Raw genomic sequence first — 14248 nt, 5'->3', positions numbered from 1 at the left:
TCATGAGAACCAACCGCTTTGCGGTGACACGGAACGCTTTAATCGACGTAATTAAACACGGGCCAAACAGCCCGATCGAAGCTGCTAAAAGGGAAGTTGTTGTCCCTCGTGGACGAAAACTTTTATGAGGATCTGTCGCGGTAAAAGCTCCGAGCCCTCTCGTGTTGTTTTTTGTTTCCGTAGCAAGTCATTAGGAGTGCTTTCACTACCAAGGCTCACCGGCGAAAAACGTACTTTCGCATCGTGGCTTTTGTCACGTAACGTCCTGCAATTTATCTTCCTGAAAAGTGAGACAGAAAGAAAGAAAGAAAGAAAGAAAGAAAGAAAGAAAGAAAGAAAGAAAGATAGATAGATAGATAGATAGATAGATAGAGAGAGAGAGAGAGAGAGAGAGAGAGAGAGAGAGAGAGAGAGAGAGAGAGAGAGAGAGAGAGAGAGAAGATGCATCATATTTATACCAAGTGTGAATTTTTATCGGTTCGTTTCTCTCGTCATTTCGTTCATACAATTTTCGTTCTAATCATTTTTCCATAGTTCTTTTTTTATTTTCTAGTATAATTTAATTTAATTTTAACAAGTGTGTATACGGTTTAAATATCCAGGCTCAGGATAACACGTTTAAAATGTAACTTTTGTCATGTTTTCGAATACAAAATCTAGCTCGATTTGTATGATTTCAATATAATTAAATTTACGCGAATTTTGTTGAATGATGATGTGACATTACTATTTCATTTTTGCGTACTCAACGAGTTATTGAGATAATATAGAAAATGTACGCATAATAATAACACACGAGAAACAGAGTTGAATAAACGAAAGAAAGTGTCTTCAGCGTTTTTCTGGTGTGACTATTAAAGTGGTATGTACATAACATTAGCCATTTTATTTGTCATTATTTACCATGTTTTACATTCGTGCCAAGAATATAATGTAAACGTTTGTGCACAACGAATAATGCTCGTATATTCATTTTATTAGCAAGAACAACGTGATTATTAGTTTGTCGAAATTATCAAAGAATCGGTGCTCTAATTTCGTAGGGACATACATATCGAACTAACATAAATATCGAATAATTATAACAACCCTCAGGGATCATCCATCAAGTTCTCCATTTGCGAGCTGTCGTTCGTTTTGAAAGATCGTCTATAACGGTGAAATCGATAGGAAAAGTTTGATGGAAGTTTCGACGAAATCTTTGTCCTCTTTAAAAGATGAAGAAGATGGATAATTACTCGTGCAGCGACAAATAATCACACGATTATCTTTTAGATGAGCTCGGTTAGACGAAAAAAAATAAAATTCAGGTCTTTGATAATAATATTTTGGAATAGCGAAGAGAAAAAACATATTTTTACAATCGCAAAGTACGCAAAACAATAAATAATCATTCGATTATCTTCCCGATGAGTTCGAATAAAGAAAGATTGAGAGAGCATGTGTGTGTGTTTGTTTAAGGAGAGAAAAAGAAACAGAATAAAATTGTATCTTTAGAAAATAATATTATGGAATCGTGAAGGCAAACATATTTGTACAACCGCAACGTATGCGAAGTATTTACCCGCATTTCTCTAATTTAAAATGAAACTAGTAAAATTGGTTGAAAGGAGAGGAAGAGTGTTTTGAATTTTGAGTAGCTGCTACGTTGGTAGGATTGGGTAGGGAACGGTTAGATACTCTTCTTCTGACGATAAAGCAAAAGAGCTCGTTGTTACTCGTGCAAGCTCTAAAGTTCGCGTCAGAGTTTAAACTTCAGTCGAAAACTAAAGCGGAATTCGCTGCCCGCATTTCACTTTGACGCACGTCGATAATCATCTTAAATGTATGGTCGAATGAATGATCAATATTGGTTGAATCAAGCTTCATAACTTCGATAACAAACATTTTTTTCTCCCGTTTCTTTTTGTTTGCTTTATTTTTGTTTTTTTGAAGTTTTTTATTTTTTTTTATTGCATGTTTTTTTGCTTTTTTTTATATATAAATATATAAATATATACAGGTACACACACAATATGTTAATTCGAAACGTTTATTTACGAGTAAATAATTACCTCGCGCGAATTTCTCCAATATCGGCTATCGAATTTTACTTTCGAGTCTATAAATTATTCTCCACGACCGAATACGGGGAGGATTTTACACGAATGTAAATAGAAAAATTATGATCGCTTCCGTGCATCGATATTAATAATTATACGAGGATAGGTAAAACGAATAATAAATAAACAATTTCATCATATATGAGTGAATGAATACGATAGTTTTTGCAAAGTAATGAATGAACGAGCCATGAGAAACGAATCATCAATAAGAATTTATCGAAATCGTTTCAATTTTCAGTCTGCCTGCCTGCCGATCTGCCGCACTATCATAAAACAAAAATCACTGCTGGCGGAGAAAATCGTGCCGAGTTACGAGTTTTTTTGGGTTAAATTTTGTTTGATAACGAAGGCTTATGCTTTTTCCATCGGGACGTGATTTTCCCCGATGGTGCTAGGGAGAAGAAAATATAGAAAAAACGAAATCAGAGGGAGAAAAGAACTCTAACAGTGGAAATGATGATTGATCGAAATTATGTTTTCGCAATAATAGTTCGAATCTTTTTTCTCTCATTCTGTTACTTCGATCTCTTCGGTCTAGGAAATCGATAACGTAAGCTCTTTATTCGCTTATGCTGAATTACTATCGTTTGCGATTTTATATAATTGGTACTACGGTACAAGTTACGTATATACAGGGTAGGTCAAAAGTTGTTTTTTTTTTTAGAGAGAGAGAATAAAAAGTAAAAAAAGTTCGATATTGGTTCGTTAGATAGAATTGTTATTATCATTATTATCCTATTATTTTGTTATTATACAATGATATGAATCTTCCAATTGCAGTGTATATAGGATGTCCTGTAATTTATGATACAAGTGAAAAGAATTGCGTCAGGAATTTTTTCCTCTTATAAAGAATTATACGTAGAATATAATATCGTAAATGTGGAATAAAATTATTTCATATAAAACTTTTTCCTTCCATCTAATACTCTTATTTGATAATTTATTATGTAATAAAATTAAAAGCATTATGAAATGAATCATGAAATAAATTGTTCCTTTTTGACTTACAATTAGTGTATTGTCATAATTATCAGCACTTACATATCCATAAAATTATATATATATTGTATGATGCAAATGTGTCGCGTTTCAAGGGAGAAAGGGGAGGAGTCTGTAAATGGAGAAAAATACCCGGGGCTAAAACTCCGTAATTCTACAAATAGATTTTCTCTTTCTCCCTTTCTCTTTATCTTTCTCTTTTATCTTTCTCTCTCATTCTCTCGTTTCACAACGCGTTCAAAAGATGCTTTCTTCGTCTTCTAAGCAAAACGAAAGGTAAAGTTTCGAACCGACAATGAGTTTGCCGGGAGTAACGACGTCTGTCCTGAGACACGTTTACGTCAAAGTCCTGTTCTATAAATTGCTACGAAAGAAAAAGATAAAGAAAAAGAAAAAAAGAGAGAGAGAAAGAGATTATAATACATAATCCGAGCGAAAACGAGTATCGACGAAAGATACTTTTAATTGTGTTCCATTTTGAATCGAGTAAGCTTTTTTTCCAAAAGTAAAATAAATAAATTGATAGAAAGAGAGAGAGAGAGAGAGAGAGAGAGAGAGAGAAAGAAAGAAAGAGAGAGATAAACGAATGAATAAAAAAACAACAAATAGTGTCTTTCCCCATCAACCTTACAAAGTAAAAAACTCCGGCGAAATATTGAAATGCGAGGATAATATTTTCGAATATTCAGTTATTTTTCGACCTCTCATCTTTTTCTTTCCCGCTATTTTACTCGGTGAAACAATGAAATACTACTCGTTTAAGTTGATTAGCGATGTAAACGCGTTTCTCGTCCGAGTGTGGTAATTAAAATGGAGAAGTATAATTAAAATGATCCACATTGAAAAAAAGAGAAAAAATGGTAGACGAACGAAAATGTAGGAAGACAAGGGAAACGTATAGTAATATTCGCGTAGGGAAAAGGAAAGGTAGTAAGTAGCTTTGAAGTCAGAGAGAGAGAAAGAGAGAAAGAGAATAAGAGAGACAGAGAAAATGGAGAAGAATTTCGAGGATGTTCTATCTTCGTGGTTACTTGCAGTTTAATTCGCTGGAAAGTGATTCCTATCTCTATCTCTATCTTTATCTTTTTCTCCTTAATTAACCTTCCGAGAGCGTACAGCAAATTTAATGGCTCTTGCCAATCTTCCCTACGAAACATTGAAAATTAATTTGTTCCCGGTTAGTTTCCTAGATAGAAAGAAAGTGGGAAAAAGTTAGTCATCGAAAAAAATTAAATGTAAGTAGGGATTAAAAAAAAAGGGTGTTTCGGGTTAGTATATAGAAATATACGTCTATGTATTGAACGTGTATATATATGAGGAATTACCGTATACAGAATCGAGGTGTTGCATTGTCTGTGCCACGGCTAATTACTACGACCCAAGGCCGATTAAGATTTAATCCCTCAATGAGAATATATGAGAGCGAAATGGATTTACCAAGTTTTCACGTAGTACCGATGGCGGTCGGTTTAAATTTGAAAATTTAGCGAGTATCCCGCGAGGGTCTTCTTAAACAGAGACAGAGAAAGAGAAAGATAGAGAGATAAAGTTAGATAAATTTAGAAATAAAATGTGTTGGCCCGCAAGAGAGAGAGAGAGGGAGAGAGAGAAATTTAATAAATTTATTGTACCTATTCGAAATGCGTTAGCATTGTCGAGGGACTCAAACAAGTTGATTAATACGCGTATAGGAACATATTAACACGATAATTAAAAGGCATATCGAATTGTATTGCAGTAGATATGAAAATATATATATAAACGTTCGAACGATAAGCCGATGAGAGAGAGAGAGAGAGAGAAAGAGAGAGAGAGAGGCCAAACCAAACTCCACATTTAGTAAAAGAGGATACGAATTCTCGCGGCTTTGTACTAGTTGTACGTTAATGTAAATCCGAATATGAGAGGGAGAGAAAGAGAAATAGAGGAAGGGGGTCGGTCGGAAGCTTATAGGATGTATCAGAAACGGACGATCGCGTGCAAAGGTAAATACGAGGCGCGAATACGAGCTATTACGAGCGATGAAGCGTGTTCTGTAGATGCACATCAACGAGATGGAAATACCTTACCGATGTTGAAACATCCTTTACATGATACAAGCCACGCGCGTTTATGCAAAAATGATTGGAAAAATTTTTATACGGTTCTTCTTCGAACATTCAAGCTTGTTTTTTTCCTTTTCTCTATCATGTTTTCTTTTTTCCTTTTTTTTCTTTTGTCTTTCCTCTAATTATTTTCACGTGATTTTAATCCATACAGTTTTTCCTTTTTTTTTCATTTTTTAATAAATGTAAGAATCTGAAGAATCGTTAGAATATATGAACACTTTTGTAGAATTAAAAAAAAAGTTTGTCTAGTTTTATTAATTTCAAAAGTAAACACATGTTTTTTGTTCTCGTCGGTTAACGCTTTAAAATAAAATGTAAATCGTAATATCAAAGAACTACTTTTATACATTGTTTCAAAAACTCGTATATATGCATACGTACATACGTATGTATGTACATATGCTGTAAACTTGATAAACTGTATATGATAAAAATAACTTACTTGTGGAGATATAAAAGTGGATGAGACAAAGACAGAGGGGATAGAAAGAAGATAGAAAAGGTGAATAATAGAATAAAGGATGAAATATTCGCAAAAGGTAGACGCCCTGATGAAATATAGGCTAGCTATTCTAGAATGAGATGTCGTCTCCTGATCGTCGTAGTTTGGGGTGCCACGATTCTCGCGTAAAACGGTTCGCAAATTCCACTAACGTGACTTGTATCGTGTTTCTTTTCCTACTAGCCTCCTTCCCCCTTTTTCTTTTCACTTTCATCCCTCGAAACCACGAGTCGCGTTACTCGTGTAATCCACCCCTTCCACTTCCCTTCCTTCCTCTTTCTCCCTCTCTCTTCTTTTTTCTTTCTCTAAAACACGTTTTCAAAGTCTCTTCTGTTAGTACGCTCTTTTCCTTCGCGAAAGAGAAAGCTTTTTTCAGCGTAGCATTTCCGTGAACGAAGCCGACACCGATGCCCAACGATGCCGACGACGACGTCGGGCAATGTAGACGTCTGGTAACGTCGGTTGCTTGATGGAATGGGCGGGAAACCGAGCGAAGAGACGAAAAGGAAGAGAGAGAGGTGGGAAAGGGTTGGGAATGGGGTTGGGGATGAGGGTGTTAGTAGGCATGTGGTATATATGATGTTACCTGTCATAGAATTTTTCTCAGCGTCGCGTCGCATCCACTCGTGTTTTCCCTCTCTTCGACAGGGAATGAACGATGCTACTCTCCTCTGTTCCCTTCTGTTTTGCACTGTACTGCACTGTACTGCACTGTACTGCACTGTACTGCACTGTACTGCACTGCAGTACACTATGCTATACTCTTCTTTTCTCTTCTCTTCTCTTCTCTTTTCTACTCTTTTCTACTCTACTTTACTCTACTCTACACTCTACACTCTACTCGAACGACATTAGGCTCCTTCCGGATACATAAAATGCTTTAACAATAGTAAAGTAAAAAAGTTTCTCGAACGTTTTTCTCGTACGCTGTTATATATATACTATACTCTCTCTCTCTCTATATATATATATAGAGTAACTATTTGCTGCTATTCCCTTTTGAGTGTTCCGATATTTGGCTAGTAGGGATTATATCGCTAATAGTGTATGTGTGTGTGTGTGTGTGTGTGTGTGTGTGTGTGTGTGTGTTTATTAACTCGGTAGGCTTAGGGTTGCTATACGCAGTTAGATGAAGCAAGATATAATAGTGTCTTCTCCTCTTCTATCTATTTCTGCGTAACTCGGCGAACGTTATTATCGTTATTATCGTCGCTGCTTATCGGCCAACGTTATAGGATAGAGAATAGAGTATTATCTCGTAGAATAGCGAGATGAACGTAGTTGCTCGATTTTACGGAGTGTGAGTTAGACGAGAGCACCGGATTAGAGACACGCGTGGTGGAATTTTGTTCAGAGCTTTGACGAATACAGAGAGAGAGAGAGAGAGAGAGAGAGAGAGAGAGAGAGAAAGAGAATGAGGATAAATTGGAAAATGATCGAAAGAAGAAAATTGAATGAGAATGGTTACGGAATGGACAATGATCTCTGTTTATGTTATTATATTTAAAAGGACAGTCATTTTCCCTTTGTGAGAGATGCCAAGGGTATACGATTTAAAAAGCATTAAATGAGATTTTCCTTTCCCTTTCTTCTTTCTTTTTTTTTCCACTCTTTCTTTCTCTCTCTTGATGACATTTTTGTGACGTCGCGCCTAAGGGCCAACTTGTTCCAGGTGTTCTATAATAAGATGTACCTCACTTTCGTCACTTCTTCCTCTCGTCTCCCTCTTGAATACTGTCGAGTTTGAACTCGCTTAACGTTCTCACGCCTGTTAATTATACACTTAGCAACTTTGCTTTTATCCCGCGCTCCACTTATTCACGAAGCGGCACTAAAGGACGATGCATCCTCGTAGTTAGGACCGTACTGTACAGGACGGTAACGCGAATTTATTCTCTTTTAGCCGACATTTTTGTCATCTTCGATCGTTGTACCGCCTGGGTTAATTTAAGTAGTACGAGTCCAGTAAGTTCTCATTTATGGTCAGATATTTTGAAGTAGTAAAAGCTGGACGCCCATATAAATATACATATACGTATATTTGTCTGACATTTTTAAGTAGTACAAGTCAATCGTTTATATACGATCAGACATTAATGTTTCATGTTTTGCAAATGACCGAGCAACCAAACGAAAGACGATTTATGATTCTCTCTCTCTTCATTTCTCTTTTGATTTGTTTCTTTTTTTTCATCTCAATCTCACTCTTTCTTTCTCTCTTTCTCTCTCTTTCTCTCTCTTTCTCTCTCTTGTGAGTAGGAGTCGCATACATATATTTCTATACTTTTATTTATGAGTTGAACGAGATTCGAAGAACCGTCACGGTGCTCGTAAATCTAGGTAACATTTTTCACCGAACTCGTACTTGCGCTACTATAATGTATCCGCGATAAACCCGATCTATCTCAGCTTCCCATATCTGATTATACCGACGTTACATATATATATATTTCGCTACTTTCTTCTTTACCGTTTTCACGAAGTGCTGCTGTGGTCCACGCTAGACTACGACGACGACGATGACGAGGACGAGGACGAGGACAACGACGAGGACGCAGACGAGGACGGTTATTCTTCTTTTGCCGAGAGAAAAACGATATCGAGAGTTTCTGCGAGTAGTTCGATGAATGCCACTGTATATCTCTCGATGGAGAAAGAAAAATGGCGAAGAATAAAAAAAAGAAAGGGAGATGGAGAAATGGAGAAATGGAGTTAGAAAGAGAATACATTTTTCGTGGACGAATAAAGGATAGAAGAGTAATAGTAGTAGCGGGCAAACTAAAAGAAAATAAAAACGGACACGGACGTCAAAGGAGGACAAACTTTTCGTATCGAAGCTTTTCAGACGAATTAACGAACCCTCAAAAGCAACCGACTTTCGGATATTTTGCTGTTCATCGATCGTACGAAATACACCTCGTAGTAGTGTAATAGTAATAGTAATAGTAGTAGTAGTAGTAGTACAGGAGTAGAACTACCTTTATTCCCAATGTTATACGCTTTCCATTTTTTCTTTTCCTTTTTCTCCTTCTTTCTGTTTTACCATTGACGACCAAAAGGAACATTCTTTTTTCTCTTTTTTGTTCCCTCTCTCTCTCTCTCTTTCTCTTGATTTTTCTTTTTATTTCAACGAAAAGACAAAAAGTACTTTAACTTTATTTTTTTTCACCGTGTCGTTGGCGCTTTGGAACGACCGACGAGAATTTGCAGCAACGTCGGTTTTCCGCTGGCTATGAGACAGAAAGAGAAAGAGAGAAAAAGAAAGAGAGAAAGAGAACATTTCCGAGGATACATTTCGTTGAATTAGTCGCTGGCGCGTACGACAAAGAACTAAACGATGGAAGAAAGTTAATGTTAAATATCGAACGAAGCGTTTTGTCGCGGAAGCAACGCGCGGAAACTCGATAACGAATGTAAAAAGTACGACGAAAGTTTTAGCTTATTCGGGTGCGTTATCCCTCTCTTCTCTTCTCTTCTTTCTCTCTTTATCTTTCCCCTATTCTTTTTCTCATTCCATTTTCCTTGTTCTACTCGTAAAACGTTGCTAAAAGTTCTACGGTAGGTAGGTAGGTAGGTAGGTAGGTAGGTAGGTAGGTAGGTAGGTAGGTAGGTAGGTAGGTAGATAGGTGGGTAGGTAGGAACGTTCGTATAATAAATTAAACCATTAGGGGAGTGCACGCGCGATAAAGCAGAGTTCAAGCTCGCGTTTGCAACGTTTTGATATTTCGAGAAATTTCGTCGAGCAATAGGATGATTTGAAATCTCTTTCTTTCTTTCTATTTTTTTTCTTCCCCCCCTCTCTCTCTCTCTCTTTTCCTCTCTCTCTCTTTCTATTTCTCTTCTATCTTTCATATTTCCCGTGTTTATCGACTTTCCATTTTTCGTTCTCCACTGAGGCCATTGTTGGTAATAGCTGGCCCGTTAAAATAGTATGGCGCTGTTGGCACGAATGGACACACAAGGATCGTAGCAAAAAAAAAAATTTCGTGAGCATTCGTTGTTTCTAAAATCGATCAGACAAAACGTAACGCTAGTAGATAAATAGAATGGAAATGAGAGAAAGATTAGAAAGAAAGATAGAGACAAAGTTCGTTCGTTCGTTCGTTCGTTCGTTCATTCGTTCATTCGCTCATTCGTTCGTTCGTTCGTTCGTTTGTGGCACCAACTCTCTAGTAGGGGTATGAAAAGATGGGAAGGAGAAAAAATGGAAAGGGCAAAAAAGAAAAAAAAATCCACTGGAGGACTTGGATGTTCGACGGTAGAGAAAGTTTTCACTGTAGAGCTCTCGACCGACTAACGACCATCGAAACCATCTGCCTCTGGGATATATCTCCCGAGTGTATATCGATCTCTCAACCACCCCCTACACTACCACCCCCACCCACTCGCGAAAAAGAACCACCATTCTTGATACCTTCAAATAAATACCAAAAGAATTTTCCCCAATCGAAAAGGTGACTCGCGAATAATTATTCCTCGTAGTTTCTATTATCTTTCGTCGAAGGTTTCTTTTTTTTTTTACAATTTCATCCAAATTCAATATAATTATTATAGACATAAATAATATTCGATATTAATTTATATCATTATTTCTTATAAATATACATTCATTTTTCGTTTTTCTTTTCGTTTTTTTTTGTAACTATTTTTTATGGTGTTTTTCTATTGTATGATAAGAAACAAAAAAATAGACATTTCTTACTTTACCTCCCTAGGTGAGTAATATACTATTGTATCTCGATCTCTCTTTTCAACTATTCCAAATTTTTTCTCTCATTCAACAGTAACGGTGGTCTAGTCCAAGCGGCTTATTAATTATGCATGATCTTTCCGTTGAAATATTCTTCATGAATTTGAAGCGGTGTTTATTATAAATTATTCGACGATTTTCATTTCTCTTCTGTCTTTTTCTTCTCATTATCTATATATAGTGTTTTATTTTTTTTCCCCCATCATCTCGTTTTTCCCGTGTAATACTATATTATGTATTAAAATGATAATGACACGATTCATATGTATTAAAATATGTAAGTACTACGTTTAATGAAAATATTTGAAAACGTTGAAATATTTTTCTTCCTTTTCTCATTACATTTTTTGTTTGTGATCTCGTACAATAATTATTCGTAATTCGAAAAAAATATTATGAAAAATTTATCTTTTTCTTCTATGATTGATAATGTTTTGCTTCACTTTCCTTTACAATTGGATACGTACGAGGGTCAGTTGAAAAGTTTGAAGCATCAACAACAACAACAAAAACTGTTATTTTTTTTTTTATTTGCAATAAAAATGAGTTTGATCGGAACAAAATTGTTTCCATTTTAACGTGAAAACTTTTCAACTAACTCGCGTTAATGATTAAAATAGAAATCAGATTGTATAGGACTATAGATCCGTGTCGTTTAGAAATATTTCATCGAATAATAGAACACGATATATACTATTTTATAATATTCGTTCGATTAAATCAGTGACTGAACTATTTCTGCAAAATATAATTTTGAATTTCCAAAAAAAGATGAAAATAGCTTATATTATATAAAGAATGTTAATATTTGCATTTAATGTTTAAAAATGAAACATTTTAAATTTACAGTCTCCAATTATATCTTTTTTTTTTAAATTTAATTAGCAATTTTTGCTTCTATTACTAAAAAAAAACAATTTATGAATTTCCTTCTTTATTGTAATACAATATTTCCAATAAACGTAAAAAACATATTTCTCTATGAGCGTCTACTTTTATTTCGATTAATATTTAGGAATAATTATAATGAAATTAAATTATAAATAAATAGAAATATTTTGGGCCCTTACTGACTTCAAGCCTCATCTTTGGTTTACGCGAATACGTATCAGATTATAGCTGATAAATGTCAGATGAATGGTTAAATGCTTTTATACTAGTGGTCAACGAGATGAAAATTTGATTAGCGAAATTCAATCCGGCGCATTATATTTGGGTTACGTCTAAATACTGGTCAATGATTGGCCCATAGATATACAGGTTATGTCGTTTTGAGCGGACCGGTCGTCATGCCGAGTGAGCGGTTTATAAATGCGTTTGACGTATCGGATTATAGACGACGCTTTATCGGTTTAACGAAGCAAAGTGCATGTGTACAATACACCCATATATACACGTACTTACAACATACACACAAACCATTACTATCTTTGTCTCTCTTTCCCCTATATATTTTTTTTTCTTTTTTTTTCTTCTATCTCCATCGTTTCTCTTCGATGTTGCAGGTTTCGGATTACCTTTTCGGATTAATAATAGCAAGCGAATAAGTTTGTGATTTATAACGACACGTGGATTCACGCTCAGAGATGTATACACATCTTTCTGTTTTTATGTGTGTGGGTGTAAATGTTTTTATGTATGTATGTATGTAACTAAATCATTAGTAAGGTATTAGCTTCTCAAGTAACAAAACATTTTCGCGATAGATCTAACTGAAACAAAGCCGATTATTTACAATCATGTAGTTTGTATATCGAAAGTTAGTAGTTCGATATCGAGTGCGATATCCCTATACTATGTTTTCAGCATTTCCTCCTCCACTCCTTTCTAATTCTCTTTCTCTCTTTCACTTTTCATATATACATACGTTTATATACCCATCTTTTTTTACCACTATTGCTCTCTTCTTTCTCTTTCTCTCCATTTTTATCTGAGCGACAATCTACGCACGCTCTTTCGGAAAAATTCCTTTTTTTTCTATACGTGCGCGCGCGTACGAACCGACATAAAAGTTTTTAATGAAATACGCCATACGAAATAATGAGCAGCCTCGTTACAACTATAACGTTTCAAACGTGAATAATATATACATACATACATATATACAATATATATATATATATATATATATATATATATATATATATATATATATACAATACATACAATATATATATATATATATATATATATATATATATATATATATATATATATATTCTCGAGTAATATTTTTCCTCTCTTTTCGCCCGGACAAAGAGGATATCGTGTAGAAAAAGGAAAGGGTAATTTCGTTCCTCGATGAAAAAAAATTGGATGGAATTGCTCGGAGAGGGAGGAGAAGAGGAAGAGGAAGAGAGGAAGGAAAGGTGGAAAAGAGTTTTTTCCAGGTAGAAAAAAAGACAGGCGTTCGGTGAGTGTAACGAATTTCGAAGAAGTACGGATATTTTATGTTTCGATGCTTCGGACGTAAAATAAATAGGTAAATGCGAGTTTCATTTTCTGCTTGCTATTTATCAAAATTACGCTAGCGCGCCCGCGGGCAAAAAACTTCCTCCCATTGGCTTTTCCTCGTATCTATCTTTCTCTCTTTCTCTCTTTCTATATATGTATATTTATTTCTATCTCTAAAACGTACCTTTCCAACGGCAAAGGTTTAATTATCAGAAGCATTCGTTTTCCACGTCGTAGCATCTCGTAGGAAGAAAATAGGAAGGAGAGAGTAACTTTGGTGACTGTAGTAAGTACTGACAACGACGATTCGTCGAGGAAAAGTTCTTTTGCGATGGACTCTCATATTCTATCTCTCTTTCTCTATTTCTCTCTCTTTGTATTACGTTTCGTTTACTTTCTCTTTCAACGAACATTAACTTTCTTTCTTTTTTTTCTTCCTTCCTTCCTTCCTTTTTTCCTTCCTTCCTTACTTACTTACTTCTTTTTTTCCTCTTTCATCTTGATATCAAAAACTCGCGTGGATTCTTTTCGACATTTCTCTTCTATTTTATCCGAGCTCTTAATCACGCGACTTAAAAAACGCGTGGACAAAGAAGAAGATAATCAAACTAACAACTTATACTTACAAAATCCCCCGTTTCGATGACTATCGCGAAAAGACTTGCCATCGCAGGACTCCATAAAATGTTTTTCCTTTGTGCAAGCTTTTTACAAAGTAGAAAAAGAAGAAGAAGATAAAGAAAAAGAAAAAGTAGAAGGAAAAAGAGATGTCGATTTATTTGATCTAACTCGTAACGCCGATAATTTAAAGGAGCTTGTTTTTACCAAGCATTTCTATCTATCTATCTATCCATCCATCCATCCATCCATCCATCCATCCATCCATCCATCCATCCATCCATCCATCCATCCATCCATCCATCCATCCATCCATCCATCCATCCATCCATCCATCCATCCATCCATCTATCTATCCATCCATCCATTCATTCATTCATCCATCCTTACTCTTCTACTTTTATCAGTAAATTCCTTCGAATAGTCTCACGACTACTTCTCTCTCTCTTTCTCTTTCTTTTTTTCCTTTCTCACACTTTCTATCGCTTTCGTTCTTTCCCGAGACAATTTGTTCGTCCAATTACTCGCACAATTAGTCGAACAAAAAGTACCTACGTTTTCCCAGTAGTCCTTCTAGCTTTTTACTTCTTACCCTTCGCATTCAAGTAACTTATTTCTTTTTCCTTATCTTCTTTCTTTTCTTTTTTCTTTTTTTTTTACTTTTTATATATATATATTTTTTTTAACTAAGGGTCGAACGCTTCTCCGC

The 14248-nt window shown here is 35.3% G+C and overlaps 1 protein-coding gene across 5 annotated transcripts in view; it reads right to left on the bottom strand.

Annotated features, from left to right (window-relative positions):
• LOC107068103 (uncharacterized) overlaps positions 1 to 14248 on the bottom strand; it is a 41854-nt gene that overhangs the window by 10248 nt on the left and 17358 nt on the right. The window contains exon 1 of one of the 5 annotated variants that reach the window (XM_089175435.1): positions 6304 to 6468. The exons of the other annotated variants lie outside the window; for them this stretch is intronic. The gene's annotated coding sequence lies outside the window, so the exon portion shown is untranslated. Of the gene's footprint in view, positions 1 to 6303; positions 6469 to 14248 lie in introns of those variants that run through there. 5 annotated transcript variants of the gene reach the window in all.

The sequence above is a fragment of the Polistes dominula genome, unplaced genomic scaffold, assembly GCF_049000335.1.
Source record: "Polistes dominula isolate Pdom_NZ unplaced genomic scaffold, Pdom_raw_medaka contig_82, whole genome shotgun sequence".
Taxonomy (NCBI): Eukaryota; Metazoa; Arthropoda; class Insecta; order Hymenoptera; family Vespidae; genus Polistes; species Polistes dominula.
The sequence above is the reverse complement of the archived record's forward strand: the minus strand, read 5'-3'. Positions and strand labels throughout refer to the sequence as shown.